Source organism: Pseudophryne corroboree, chromosome 6 (genome assembly GCF_028390025.1).
Source record: "Pseudophryne corroboree isolate aPseCor3 chromosome 6, aPseCor3.hap2, whole genome shotgun sequence".
Lineage (NCBI taxonomy): Eukaryota > Metazoa > Chordata > Amphibia > Anura > Myobatrachidae > Pseudophryne > Pseudophryne corroboree.
Genome location: NC_086449.1, coordinates 543334521 through 543348465, shown reverse-complemented (window position 1 = coordinate 543348465; position 13945 = coordinate 543334521). Strand labels below are relative to the sequence as shown.

Below are 13945 nucleotides of genomic sequence, written 5' to 3'. Positions count from 1 at the left end.
ATATATGCGAAACTCTGGCATCAAGAGTAAGTGCGATGTCCATATCTGCCAGACGATGTTTATGGACACGACAGTGGTCAGGTGATGCAGATTCCAAACGGCACATGGAAGTATTGCCGTATAAAGGGGAGGAGTTATTTGGGGTCGGTCCATCGGACCTGGTGGCCACGGCAACAGCTAGAAAATCCACCTTTTTTATCCCAAGTCACATCTCAGCAGAAAAAGACATAGTCTTTTCAGCCTCAGTCCTTTCGTCCCCATAATATCTGCCCAGGGATAGAGGTAAGGGAAGAAGACTGCAGCAGGCAGCCCATTCCCAGGAACAGAAGCCTTCCACCGCTTCTGCCAAGTCCTCAGCATGACGCTGGGGCCGTAAAAACAGGTGCGGTGGGGGGGTCGTCTCAAGAGTTTCAGCACGCAGTGGGCTCACTCGCAAGTGGACCCCTGGATCCTACAAGTAGTATCCCTGGGGTACAGATTGGAAATTCGAGACGTCTCCCCCTCGCAGGTTCCTGAAGTTTGCTTTACCAACGTCTACCTCCGACAGGGAGGCAGTATTGGAAACAACTCACAAGCTGTATTCCCAGCAGGTGATAATCAAAGTACCCCTCCTACAACAAGTAAAGGGGTATTATTCCACACTATATTGTGGTACTGAAGCCAGACGGCTCGTGAGACCTATTCTAAATGGAGTCACTCAGAGCAGTGATAGCGAACCAGGAAGAAGGGGACTATATGGTGTCCCTGGACATCAAGGATGCTTACCTCCATGTCCAAATTTGCCCTTCTCACAAAGGGTACCTCAGGTTCGTGGTACAAAACTGTCACTATCAGTTTCAGACGCTGCCGTTTGGATTGTCCACGGCACCCCGGGTCTTTACCAAGGTAATGGCCGAAATGATTCTTCTTCAAAGAAAAGGCGTCTTAATTATCCCTTACTTGGACGATCTCCTGATAAGGGCAAGGTCCAGAGAACAGTTGGAGGTCTGAGTAGCACTATCTCAAGTAGTTCTACGACAGCACGGGTGGATTCTAAATATTCCAAAATCGCAGCTGTCTCCGACGACACGTCTGCTGTCCCTAGGGATGATTCTGGACACAGTCCAGAAAAAGGTGTTTCTCCCGGAGGAGAAAGCCAGGGAGTTATCCGAGCTAGTCAGGAACCTCCAAAAACCAGGAAAAGTGTCAGTGCATCATTGCACAAGGGTCCTGGGAAAATTGGTGGCTTCTTACGAAGCGATTCCATTCGGCAGATTTCACGCAAGAACTTTTCAGTGGAATCTGCTGGACAAATGGTCCGGATCGCATCTTCAGATGCATCAGCGGATAACCCTGTCTCCAAGGACAAGGGTGTCTCTTCTGTGGTGGCTGCAGAGTGCTCATCTACTAAAGGGCCACAGTTATGCATTCAGGACTGGGTCCTGGTGACCATGGATTCCAGCTTGAAAGGCTGGGGAACAGTCACACAGGGAAAAAATTTCCAGGGAGTGTGATCAAGTCTGGGGACTTCTCTCCGCATAAATATACTGGAGCTAAGAGCAATTTACAATGCTATAAGCTTAGCAAGACCTCTGCTTCAAGGTCAGTCGGTATTGATCCAGTGGGACAACATCACGGCAGTCGCCCACGTAAACAGACAGGGCGGCACAAGAAGCAGGAGGACAATGGCAGAAACTGCAAGGATTCTTCGCTGGGCGGAAAATCATGTGATAGCACTGTCAGCAGTTTTCATTCCGGGAGTGGACAACTGGGAAGCAGACTTCCTCAGCACGACCTCCACCCGGGAGAGTGGGGACTTCATCGAGAAGTTTTTTCCACATGATTGTGCACCGTTGGGAAAGACCAAAGGTGGACATGATGGCGTCCCGCCTGAACAAAAAACTGGACAGGTATTGCGCCAGGTCAAGAGACCCTCAGGCAATAGCTGTGGACGTTCTGGTAACACCAGGGGTGTACCAGTCGGTGTATGTGTTCCCTCCTCTGCTTCTCATACCAAAGGTACTGAGAATTATAAGACGTAGAGGAGTAAGAACTATACTCGTGGCTCCGGATGGGCCAAGAAGGACTTGGTACCCGGAACTTCAAGAGATGCTCACAGAGGACTCAGGGCCTCTGCCGATAAGAAGGGACTTGTTTCAGCAAGTACCATGTCTGTTCCAAGACTTACCGCGGCTGCGTTTGACGGCATGGTGGTTGAACGCCGGATCCTAAGGGAAAAAGGCATTCCGGAAGAGGTCATTCCTACCCTGGTCAAAGCCAGAAAGGAGGTGACCGCACAACATTATCACCACATGTGGCAAAAATATGTTGCGTGGTGTGAGGCCAGGAAGGCCCCACAAAGAAATTTCAACTCGGTCGATTCCTGCATTTCCTGCAAACAGGAGTGTCTATGGGCCTCAAATTGGGGTCCATTAAGGTTCAAATTTCGGCCCTGTCGATTTTCTTCCAGAAAGAATTGGCTTCAGTTCCTGAAGTCCAGAAATTTGACAAGGGAGTACTGCATATACAACCCCCTTTTGTGCCTCCAGTGGCACTGTGGGATCTCAACGTAGTCCTGGGATTCCTCAAATCACGTTGGTTTAAACCGCTCAAATCTGTGGATTTGAAATATCTCACATGGAAAGTGACCATGATGTTGGCCCTGGCCTCGGCCAGGCGAGTGTCAGAATTAGCGGCTTTGTCTCACAAAAGCCCATATCTGATTGTCCATTCGGACAGGGCAGAGCTGCGGACTCGTCCCCAGTTTCTCCCTAAGTTGGTGTCAGCGTTTCATCTGAACCAGCTTATTGTGGTACCTGCGGCTATTAGAGACTTGGAGGACTCCAAGTTGCTAGATGTTGTCAGGGCCCTGAAAATATAGATTCCAGGACGGCTGGAGTCAGGAAAACTGACTTGCTGTTATCCTGTATGCACCCAAAAAACTGGGTGCTCTTGCTTCTAAGCAGACGATTGCTAGTTGAATGTGTAGTACAATTCAGCTTGCACATTCTGTGGCAGGACTGCCACAGCCAAAATATATAAATGCCCATTCCACAAGGAAGGTGGGCTCATCTTGGGCGACTGCCCGAGGGGTCTCGGCTTTACAACTTTGCCGAGCTGCTACTTGGTCAGGAGCAAATACGTTTGTAAAATTCTACAAATTTGATACCCTGGCTGAGGAGGACCTGGAGTTCTCTCACTCGGTGCTGCAGAGTCATCCGCACTCTCCCGCCCGTTTGGGAGCTTTGGTATAATCCCCATGGTCCTGACTGAGTCCCCAGCATCCACTTAGGACGTCAGAGAAAATAAGATTTTACTTACCGATAAATCTATTTCTCGTAGTCCGTAGTGGATGCTGGGCGCCCATCCCAAGTGCGGATTGTCTGCAATACTTGTACATAGTTGTTGTTACAAAAAAATCGGGTTGTTATTGTTGTGAGCCGTCTGTTCAGAGGCTCCTACGTTTGTCATACTGTTAACTGGGTTCAGATCACAAGTTGTACGGTGTGATTGGTGTGGCTGGTATGAGTCTTACCCGGGATTCAATATCCTTCCTTATTGTGTACGCTCGTCCGGGCACAGTATCCTAACTGAGGCTTGGAGGAGGGTCATAGGGGGAGGAGCCAGTACACACCACCTGATCCTAAAGCTTTAGTTTTGTGCCCTGTCTCCTGCGGAGCCGCTAATCCCCATGGTCCTGACGGAGTCCCCAGCATCCACTACGGACTACGAGAAATAGATTTATCGGTAAGTAAAATCTTATTTTTTCCAGTACCCGTTTTACAACACAAGACTATAACAAGCTCCGAGGGTGCAGTGTCAGATCAGCTGCGTAAACCTCGGCGAGCTGTAACTCGGGTTACTCAGGATGGACAGTGTTTCGTGCTTCCGGAGCCAGTGAAGCAGCGTATAAGGATGCAGCCACTGGCTTAAGCTTGCCCTGAAAACGCGGTCAACATGCACCCATTATTTTTGAAACGCTGGCTGTCTCCACCCATTCCCCTCCCCCAAATGGCTAAAAACACGAGGTTTGTCAGATATAAAGGTTAGGAGTATGAGGGGTATCGTGCAGCACGCAAGAAGGATTGTAGCCCCAAGGGCTGGGAGACGAAGGGAGTTTGGATGTGGATAGACTGTAATAGTCACTGTAACAGGTGGAAATAAGTTTGAGAGCGCTAAATACTTTTGTAGTGAAACCATAATGTAAGAAGCAGTGTAATCTCCCAGTCTATTTGCCCTTCTATAAATAAGTTATTTCTGCAGCAACAAGATGGGCCGCTGCAGCTGGTTTCATAGCATGAACCAAATAATTTTTAATAGGTAAAAAAAAATGAACTTGTAAAAAGGGAAATAAAATGCATATTGTTTTTTTGTTTTGTTTTTTTTATGGGTAATTAAGTAGTAATTAGACCTAGCACAAGGGATAGAGATCTGGATGAGTTGCTAAGGGTTCCGTTGTTTTGTTGTAGTGGTGGATGGATCGGGACCACGGCAGTTGCTGGAATGTTACTGCAGCAGGGGCCTATGATCAGAAAGGTGCTGTGCAGCAGCGGAGTTTGAGGGAATAGCAAGTGAGAAGGGGAAGATAAGAGGTTTTTTTTTTGTCATCGTAAATGTTACTTTTATGCCTACTGTAAACCCAATGTACAGTATTCCTTTAGAGTGGAAGAAGGAATACATGAATACTGTAAATATTCTGTTACAAACATGCATTCATACAGTTTAAACTGCCTCTTTTTTATGTGCACAAGCAAGTTAGGACTTGACAGTGTTCTTGTGGTTAACTGGAATGTTTACATTATTAACCGCCTTGCTTGTATGTTATGTTATATAAAGTCAGAGTTTAAAACAATGCAAACTCTTCTCCTTTATAATAATTATTGTAGTGCCTGCCTTCAGACTGATAAATTTGGTTGTTTTGTACTAGATTGGCTGTTTTTATGTGCGTTTTAACACCTTATGAGGAACTGCACTTTTAAAAACTCAAAACGCCACATCTGAAATTGTACATACAATAACAAATATATGCAGTAATTTAATGCACAGGGCTGCAGTTAATGAGAATCTCTTTTCAAGCCTGAGCAGACCACATTCATCTGAGTGATCTTATACAGTAACATGGGTGGATGATTAATTGGTGAAAATCTATGTAGACATCTTCTCAGGAGATGTTACATTTAGGAGCTCTTCTGGATTGCAGGGTTCAATGGGTCTTCCTTCCAGCAGACAAGATTCAGGCCGTGCAAGTCAAGGATCGCACATTTCTCGGTCATCGTCTGGTGCTGATCCACTCCTGTTGCGGATCCTGGGATCATTGGTCTCCACATTCAACATGGTGGAGTATGACTCCCGTCCTCTTTAACTGGATATTCTAACCAGGTGGAACAAGTGATATTTGCACCTCAAGGCACAGACTAACGTTCTCTCATAAAAGATTCATCACTCTCTCTTGTGTTGGCTACACTGGACCCACCTGAACGGGAGCAGGCCCTTTTGGATCCTGGACTAGGTCCAGCTCACCACCAATGCCAGTCTTCAGGGGTGGGGGGCAGTGTACAGGACTCTCTGCTTCCCTCAGCCTCTCCTCCAGGGGCGTCTGATGGTCAATGTGCATTCGGACAATGGGGGTAATTCCAAGTTGATCGCAGCAGGAATTTTGTAAGCAGTTGGGCAAAACCATGTGCACTGCAGGGGAGGAAGATTTAACATGTGCAGAGATTAGATTTGGGTGTGGTGTGTTCAATCTGTAATCTAATTTGCAGTGTAAAAATAAAGCAGCCAGTATTTACCCTGCACAGAAATAAAATAACCCACCCAAATCTAACTCTTTCTGCACATGTTATATCTGCCTCCCCTGCAGTGCACATGGTTTTGCCCAACTGTTAACAAAATTCCTGCTGCGATCAACTTGGAATTACCCCCAATGAGAGTTCCATCACCTACATAAACCACCAGGGCAGGACTCACAGTCACAGTGCCGATTCCCGCCATGGCCCTAACTGAGTGGAGTTTTTATATTTCTCATTCATCCTAGAGGATGCTGGGGACTCCAGACCTCAGTTAGATTCTGTGCCCAGAGAGACTGGACACTCACTAGGGGAGCTCTACAGAGTTTCTCTAGAAAATACTTTTGTTAGGTTTATTATTTTCAGGGAGCACTGCTGGCAACAGGCTCCCTGCATCATGGGACTGAGGGAAGAGAAGCAGACATACTGCTGTGAGTTTAAAGGCTCTGCTTCTTAGGCTACTGGACACCATTAGCTCCAGAGGGTCCGATCACTTGGTGTGCGCCTAGCTGCTCGTTCCCAGAGCCGCACCGCCGTCCCCCTCCCAGAGCCTGAAGAGAGAAGCCGGGTGAGTAGCAGAAGCAAGAAGACTTCAGAGGCGGCAGAAGACTTCTGATCTTCGGAGGTACCGCACAGCGGTCGCGCTGCGCGCCATTGCTCCCACACACCAACGACACTATATGGGTGCAGGGCGCAGGGGGGGGGCGCCCTGGGCAGCAGTTAAACCTCATTTTGGGCACTGGCATGACAGTATACAGTGCATAGGCACTGTATACAGACCCCCGCCAGTATAAATAAAAGCGGGACAGAAGTGCGCCATGTAGGGGGCGGGGCTTCATCCTCCAGCTCTAATCAGCGCCATTTTCTCTCCACAGCAAGCTGCAGACACGCTGGTCCTCCTGGTCCTTCACTTCTGTATCAAGTAACAGGGTGCAAAAGCGGGGGGGGGGGGGGGCACAGCATATTTAATGTTGTATTAATTTACATATAAAAGCGCTGCTAGGTCTGGGTTTTGTAAATTCTGTCAGACCGGGTACGGCGCTGGGTGTGAGCTGGCAAACTCCCTTTCTGTCTCTCTGAAGGGCCTTACTGTGGGTCTGTCCCCTATAGCTCAGTGTGATTGTGGGTGTCTGTACACGTGTGTCGACATGTCTAAGGCTGGATGCTCTTCCCAGGAGGAGGCTGGTGCGGGGGCAGAACAGACTGTGGGAGTGACTCAGTCGGCACCGCCGACTGCTGATTGGGTGGATATGTGGAATGTTTTAAATGCAAGTGTGGCTTTGTTGCATAAGAGATTAGACAAATCTGAGTCTCAGAACCAAGCATGGAAACAATCCATGGGAGATGTTTTGTCACAAACTCAGACTTCAGGGTCACAGAAGCGTACGTTTACCCAGATAGCAGATACAGATACCGACACGGATTCGGACTCCAGTGTCGACTATAATGATGCCAAGTTGAATCCCAAACTGTCTAAGAGCATTCAGTACATGATTGTGGCTATAAAGGATGTGTTGCATATCACTGAGGACCCCGCTGTCCTTGAGATGAGGGTCTGTATGTTTAAAGGAAAGAAACTTGAGGTAACGTTTCCTCCCTCTCATGAACTTAACGCTCTTTTTGAAAAGGCTTGGGAAGCTCCTGACAAAAAGTGGCTGATTCCTAGGAGAATTTCTATGGCATACCCATTTCCCTCTGAGGATAGGTTAGGGTGGGAGTCATCTCCCACGGTGGACAAAGCTCTGGCGCGATTGTCCAAGAAGGTGGTGCTACCGTCCCCTGTCACGGCAGCCCTTAAAGATCCTGCAGATCGTAAACCGGAAACTACTTTGAAATCTATTTATGTCACTACGGGTACGCTGCTTAGGCCGGCCGTAGCATCGGCATGGGTGAGTAACGCGATTGAAAAATGGGCAGATAACTTGTCATCTGACTTAGACACCCTGGATAGGGATAGCGTACTTTTGACGCTGGGTCATATCAAGGACGCTGCAGTCTATCTCAGGGAGGCTGCGAGGGATATTGGCCTCTTGGGATCAAGGAAAAATGAATTGTATAGGTTGCTGCGCTGTAAGAGCTGCTCAGGTTATTGAAGATACGGAGTTGAATTATAATGGACCGAGCGCTGTGTATGCTAGTAGGTGGTGTTCTGTGCCAAAAATTACTGATACTAATAATAAAGATAAAAATAAAATGAAATTAAAATAAAATAAAAAGAGCTCTTCTCGCTGGGTGCTCGGTCGCTCTGCTCAGCGGTCTGGCGATACGGGGAGAGAGGCGCGCTATTCACGTGATGCAGCTCTGTGAGAACAAGACAAGAGACGCTGATATTCTGTCATTGTATCAGTACAGAAGAGTATGATGATTGTTGTTTTACTTTGCCGCCAGCTCACGAACAACCGGAAGTGAAGACCCGAACTTCCGGTCGCGACTATTCGGACAGAATAGCGGCTACAGTGCGGCCAGCGGGGGAGAGAACAGGGAAACAGTCACAGCTACTACTACAGAAGAAGCCTCCCCACCTGTCCCAACAAAGAATATTGGAACCACCGAAAATAATTTCCAGGGTAAGACAGGGATAGCTTCAATTTAAAAGACTGTATTTTCTTCCCTGCTGAATAAGCGTCTCCTAGCTCCACATACCCACAGAGGAGCTGTAAACATTGCATTTATTCTTAAACCTTTCCCTCTTTTACTCTAACCCCTTTTTATTTTAATTTATTTTATTTTTATTTCATTTTTTTATTTTTATTTTTTTATCTTTATTATTAGTATCAGTAATTTTTGGCACAGAACACCACCTACTAGCATACACAGCGCTCGGTCCATTATAATTCAACTCTTGGGATCAAGGGCCAATGCCATGGCAATCTCGGCTAGGAGGGTGTTGTGGACTCATCAATGAAATGGTGCTGCTGATTCCAAAAAGGCTATGGAGGCTCTGCCCTATAAAGGTGGAGTTTTGTTTGGAGAAGGTCTCGCGGACCTGGTTTCTACAGCTACCGCGGGTAAGTCTTCATTTCTGCCTTTTGTCCCTACACAGCAGAAGAAAACGCCTCACTATCAGATGCAGTCCTTTCAGTCTAATAAATTCATGAAAGGACAAGGGTCCTCCTTCCTTCCTTGCTGCTAGAGGCAAGGGGAGGGGAAAAAGGTCACCGGCTGTGGCTAGCTCCCAGGAGCAAAAGTCCTCCCCGGCTTCTGCTAAGTCCACCGCATGACGCTGGGGCTCCCATGCGGGAGTCCGCACCGGTGGGGGGCGCGTCTTCAGCTATTCAGTCAGGTCTGGGTTCACTCGGGCCTAGATCCTTGGGTGCTGGAAATTGTGACCCAAGGATACAATCTGGAGTTTCAAGACGTGCCCCCACACCGATTTTTCAAATCGGCCTTGCCAGCTTCTCTTCCGGAAAGGGAGGTAGTGTGTACTGCAATACACAAGCTGTGTCAGCAGCAAGTGATTGTCGCGGTACCCCCGTCACAACGGTGGGAAGGGTTTTATTCAAGCCTGTTCGTGGTCCCGAAGCTGGATGGTTCGGTCAGACCGATTATGAACTTAAAATCCCTCAATCTTTTTTTTAAAAAGGTTCAAATTAAAGATGGAATCCCTCCGAGCAGTGATCTCCAGTCTGGAAGGGGGGATTTTATGGTGTCAGTCGATATAACGGATGCTTACCTGCATGCCCCCATATATCCTCATCAGGCGTACCTGAGGTTCGCTGATCAGGATTGTCATTACCAGTTTCAGACGTTGTCATTTGGTCTTTCCACGGCCCCGAGGATTTTCACCAAAGTAATGGCGGAAATGATGGTGCTCCTGCGCAAGCAAGGGGTCACAATTATCCCGTACTTAGACGATCTCCTGATAAAGGCGAGTTCAAAGGAGCAGTTGCTGAAAAACGTTGCGCTCTCCCTGACGGTTCTGCAACAACATGGCTTGCTCCTAAATTTGCCAAAGTCACAGTTGATTCCGACAACACTGCTGTCGTTCTTGGCAATGATTCTGGACACGGAACTACAGAGAATTTCTCTGACATCCTATGTGGATGCTGGGGACTCCGTCAGGACCATGGGGAATAGCGGCTCCGCAGGAGACAGGGCACAAAAGTAAAAGCTTTAGGATCAGGTGGTGTGCACTGGCTCCTCCCCCTATGACCCTCCTCCAAGCCTCAGTTAGGTTTTTGTGCCCGGCCGAGAAGGGTGCAATCTAGGTGACTCTCCTAAAGAGCTGCTTAGAGTAAAAGTTTTGTTAGGTTTTTTATTTTCAGTGAGTCCTGCTGGCAACAGGCTCACTGCAACGAGGGACTTAGGGGAGAAGAAGTGAACTCACCTGCGTGCAGGATGGATTGGCTTCTTAGGCTACTGGACACTAGCTCCAGAGGGACGATCACAGGTACAGCCTGGATGGGTCACCGGAGCCGCGCCGCCGACCCCCTTGCAGATGCTGAAGAGAGAAGAGGTCCAGAAATCGGCGGCTGAAGACTTCTCAGTCTTCATGAGGTAGCGCACAGCACTGCAGCTGTGCGCCATTGCTCTCAGCACACTTCACACCAACGGTCACTGAGGGTGCAGGGCGCTTGGGGGGGCGCCCTGGGCAGCAATGAAAGTACCTATGCTGGCTAAAAATACATCACATATAGCCCCTGGGGCTATATGGATGTATTTAACCCCTGCCAGGTTGTCAGAAAAACGGGAGAAGAAGCCCGCCGAAAAGGGGGCGGGGCCTATTCTCCTCAGCACACAGCGCCATTTTCCTACACAGCTCCGCTGCTAGGAAGGCTCCCAGGCTCTCCCCTGCACTGCACTACAGAAACAGGGTTAAAACAGAGAGGGGGGGCACTTATTTGGCGATATTATTATATATTAAGATGCTATAAGGGAAAACACTTATATAAGGTTGTCCCTGTATAATATAGCGTTTTGGTGTGTGCTGGCAAACTCTCCCTCTGTCTCCCCAAAGGGCTAGTGGGGTCCTGTCCTCTATCAGAGCATTCCCTGTGTGTGTGCTGTGTGTCGGTACGTGGGTGTCGACATGTACGAGGACGATGTTGGTGAGGAGGCGGAGCAATTGCCTGTAATGGTGATATCACTCTCTAGGGAGTCGACACCGGAATGGATGGCTTATTTAGGGAATTACGTGATAATGTCAACACGCTGCAAGGTCGGTTGACGACATGAGACGGCCGGCAAACCAATTAGTACCTGTCCAGGCGTCTCAAACACCGTCAGGGGCTTTAAAACGCCCATTTACCTCAGTCGGTCGACACAGACACGGACACTGACTCCAGTGTCGACGGTGAAGAAACAAACGTATTTTCCATTTGGGCCACACGTTACATGTTAAGGGCAATGAGGGAGGTGTTACATATTTCTGATACTACAAGTACCACAAAAGAGGGTATTATGTGGGGTGTGAAAAAACTACCTGTAGTTTTTCCTGAATCAGATAAATTAAATGAAGTGTGTGATGATGCGTGGGTTTCCCCCGATAGAAAATTATTGGCGTTATACCCTTTCCCGCCAGAAGTTAGGGCGCGTTGGGAAACACCCCTTAGGGTGGATAAGGCGCTCACACGCTTATCAAAACAAGTGGCGTTACCGTCTCCAGATACGGCCGCCCTTAAGGAGCCAGCTGATAGGAGGCTGGAAAATATCCTAAGAAGTATATACACACATACTGGTGTTATACTGCGACCAGCGATCGCCTCAGCCTGGATGTGCAGCGCTGGGGTGGCTTGGTCGGATTCCCTGACTGAAAATATTGATACCCTTGACAGGGACAGTATTTTATTGACTATAGAGCATTTAAAGGATGCATTTCTATATATGCGAGATGCACAGAGGGATATTTGCACTCTGGCATCAAGAGTAAGTGCGATGTCCATATCTGCCAGAAGATGTTTATGGACACGACAGTGGTCAGGTGATGCAGATTCCAAACGGCACATGGAAGTATTGCCGTATAAAGGGGAGGAGTTATTTGGGGTCGGTCCATCGGACCTGGTGGCCACGGCAACAGCTGGAAAATCCACCTTTTTTACCCCAAGTCACATCTCAGCAGAAAAAGACACCGTCTTTTCAGCCTCAGTCCTTTCGTCCCCATAAGGGCAAGCAGGCAAAAGGCCAGTCATATCTGCCCAGGGATAGAGGAAAGGGAAGAAGACTGCAGCAGGCAGCCCATTCCCAGGAACAGAAGCCCTCCACCGCTTTTGCCAAGTCCTCAGCATGACGCTGGGGCCGTACAAGCGGACTCAGGTGCGGTGGGGGGTCGTCTCAAGAGTTTCAGCGCGCAGTGGGCTCACTCGCAAGTGGACCCCTGGATCATCCTACAAGTAGTATCCCAGGGGTACAGATTGGAAATTCGAGACGTCTCCCCCTCGCAGGTTCCTGAAGTCTGCTTTACCAACGTCTCCCTCCGACAGGGAGGCAGTATTGGAAACAATTCACAAGCTGTATTCCCAGCAGGTGATAATCAAAGTACCCCTCCTACAACAAGGAAAGGGGTATTATTCCACACTATATTGTGGTACTTAAGCCAGACGGCTCGGTGAGACCTATTCTAAATCTGAAATATTTGAACACTTACATACAAAGGTTCAAATCAAGATGGAGTCACTCAGAGCAGTGATAGCGAACCAGGAAGAAGGGGACTATATGGTGTCCCTGGACATCAAGGATGCTTACCTCCATGTCCCAATTTGCCCTTCTCACCAAGGGTACCTCAGGTTCGTGGTACAAAACTGTCACTATCAGTTTCAGACGCTGCCGTTTGGATTGTCCACGGCACCCCGGGTCTTTACCAAGGTAATGGCCGAAATGAGGATTCTTCTTCAAAGAAAAGGCGTCTTAATTATCCCTTACTTGGACGATCTCCTGATAAGGGCAAGGTCCAGAGAACAGTTGGAGGTCGGAGTAGCACTATCTCAAGTAGTTCTACGACAGCACGGGTGGATTCTAAATATTCCAAAATCGCAGCTGTCTCCGACGACACGTCTGCTGTTCCTAGGGATGATTCTGGACACAGTCCAGAAAAAGGTGTTTCTCCCGGAGGAGAAAGCCAGGGAGTTATCCGAGCTAGTCAGGAACCTCCTAAAACCAGGAAAAGTGTCAGTGCATCATTGCACAAGGGTCCTGGGAAAAATGGTGGCTTCCTACGAAGCGATTCCATTCGGCAGATTTCACGCAAGAACTTTTCAGTGGGATCTGCTGGAAAAATGGTCCGGATCGCATCTTCAGATGCATCAGCGGATAACCCTGTCTCCAAGGACAAGGGTGTCTCTTCTGTGGTGGCTGCAGAGTGCTCATCTACTAAAGGGCCACAGATTCGGCATTCAGGACTGGGTCCTGGTGACCACGGATGCCAGCCTGAAAGGCTGGGGAGCAGTCACACAAGGAAAAAAATTTTTCCAGGGAGTGTGATCAAGTCTGGAGACTTCTCTCCACATAAATAAATATACTGGAGCTTAGAGCAATTTACAATGCTCTAAGCTTAGCAAGACCTCTGCTTCAAGGTCAGCCGGTATTGATCCAGTGGGACAACATCACGGCAGTCGCCCACGTAAACAGACAGGGCGGCACAAGAAGCAGGAGGGCAATGGCAGAAACTGCAAGGATTCTTCGCTGGGCGGATAATCATGTGATCGCACTGTCAGCAGTGTTCATTCCGGGAGTGGACAACTGGGAAGCAGACTTCCTCAGCACGACCTCCACCCGGGAGAGTGGGGACTTCATCGGGAAGTCTTCCACATGATTGTGAACCGTTGGGAAAGACCAAAGGTGGACATGATGGCGTCCCGCCTGAACAAAAAACTGGACAGGTATTGCGCCAGGTCAAGAGACCCTCAGGCAATAGCTGTGGACGTTCTGGTAACACCGTGGGTGTACCAGTCGGTGTATGTGTTCCCTCCTCTGCTTCTCATACCTAAGGTACTGAGAATTATAAGACGTAGAGGAGTAAGAACTATACTCGTGGCTCCGGATTGGCCAAGAAGGACTTGGTACCCGGAACTTCAAGAGATGCTCACAGAGGACTCATGGCCTCTGCCGCTAAGAAGGGACTTGCTTCAGCAAATACCATGTCAGTTCCAAGACTTACCGTGGCTGCGTTTGACGGCATGGCGGTTGAACGCTGGATCCTAAGGGAAAAAGGCATTCCGGAAGAGGTCATTCCTACCCTGGTCAAA

General features: G+C 48.6%; 1 protein-coding gene across 5 annotated transcripts in view; it reads left to right on the top strand.

Annotated features, from left to right (window-relative positions):
• The window catches only part of TMTC3 (transmembrane O-mannosyltransferase targeting cadherins 3), a 263792-nt gene that overhangs the window by 32303 nt on the left and 217544 nt on the right, over nucleotides 1–13945 (top strand). Inside the window, exon 2 of one of the 5 annotated variants that reach the window (XM_063927660.1) lies at nucleotides 8154–8332. The exons of the other annotated variants lie outside the window; for them this stretch is intronic. The gene's annotated coding sequence lies outside the window, so the exon portion shown is untranslated. The remainder of the gene's footprint in view (nucleotides 1–8153; nucleotides 8333–13945) is intronic. 5 annotated transcript variants of the gene reach the window in all.